A 1,674-nucleotide genomic window follows, 5' to 3' on the forward strand; every position below is an offset into this window, starting at 1 on the left:
GAATATTTTAGCTTGGCCATGGGGGATATTGTATTGCAGAACATACATCTTTCAACCAATAACTTCTGGCTAAGATAGATATGCTATCTATTGTAATTCCAAAAATGTGTCCATATAGAATACCATTTTTGAGTTTAATAAGTCCTGAAAATTACATGTTACTTATCCAAGGGTTTACTATCCTTGTTTTCCCATACACATATTTAATTTTCCCATAAAATCTTTATGATTAAACCAATCAGATTAACTGAAAAGATTTTCATATAACCATTCAAAGCCATACAAATATTAAATATTGCCTTCCTCCTTTCTTCACTACTATCCAAGATTTATGCTCACAGAGCTTCTTTGCCAGTCAGTGGTGATCTACATAAATCAAAATCTTCCCACAATATTTAACCCTTGGGTCACCTTTATATCTAATTGTGGGCCTTCCTACAAACTTGTGTACCCATCTATACACAGTGACACCTTATTAATTTCCGCCAATAAGTTGAGCTACATTTTATATATATATATATGTGTATATATATATATATATATATATACACTATATTTCCAGAAGTCATTTTTTTAAAACAATTTCTAGATTTCTGTTCTTCGGATGATGCTAACTTCAAGACTGTATTTTATGCAAAAAGACTCCCTATTTGGTATTATGAATCATGTAAATACTTCAGCAAAATTTGTGCCTGAGAAGTCAACATAAAATCTGTAATATTAAGATGAACTGATTTCATGAAATGTAAACTGATCATGATTTAGTGAAGTTTTTATGAAGTATTATATGTGCTTTTCATTTTTTAAAATGAATATTTTCCCATCTCAATAGCAAGACCATAGAATATTTTAAACTGACTCGATCTATTTATAATAAATCACTTTAATTTCCAGATGTTAGAGGGAAGAAACAATTGCAAAGTGTGTTACTAAAGTACATGATCTGATACTACCACTGTCTTTGTCAAAGCTGAGCATTTATTCTCTCATTATAAGATAAAAGGTTATACTAATCATTCTTTGTATATTCCCTACTGTTTCTACATTTAGCAAGACTGTGAGTGGATAAATGTAAGCCCAAACTTTTACCCACCCTTTGACTGTTGGTAAACAAAGTGAGCAGAAAATTTTTATTTTGGTTCTCAGATTTTATTTCAAGTCTCTGAATCTATCAGTAAAAAAATTGTTTTCAGATATGTGGACATTGCTTAATATTGTTTTTTATATTAAGACTATGCTTCGTGGTTCTTTAAAATGTTAACTCATGTTATTCAAATGTTAATAGAGATATTTTGACCTTTCTATGGGCTATTCATAAAGATATGCCTGTGGTAGGATGGAAACCCTTCGCAATTTATTTTTACTTCCTTATCTTCTTGGTTATCATACTTGGATAATCTCCTCTGAAATAAGTATCAGCATTTAGAGGTAACATAAATGTACAGTAATCCTTTAAGCCACACTTAGCTAACAGATTGCACTTTTTACAAGCCAATTTGTGTTTATTCATTGATAACATACTTCACTTGCAAACATAATTGTTCACTGAGATTTGCCAGCTCTAAAATACATGTGTATATTTTTAAGCTGAATGTAATAAATGGATTTCATAGATATATGAAAATAAGATAAAATAAAATAAATTGTGATCTGCAAGAGAGCTTTTATCTAGCA

Source organism: Felis catus, chromosome B2 (assembly GCF_018350175.1).
Source record: "Felis catus isolate Fca126 chromosome B2, F.catus_Fca126_mat1.0, whole genome shotgun sequence".
Lineage (NCBI taxonomy): Eukaryota > Metazoa > Chordata > Mammalia > Carnivora > Felidae > Felis > Felis catus.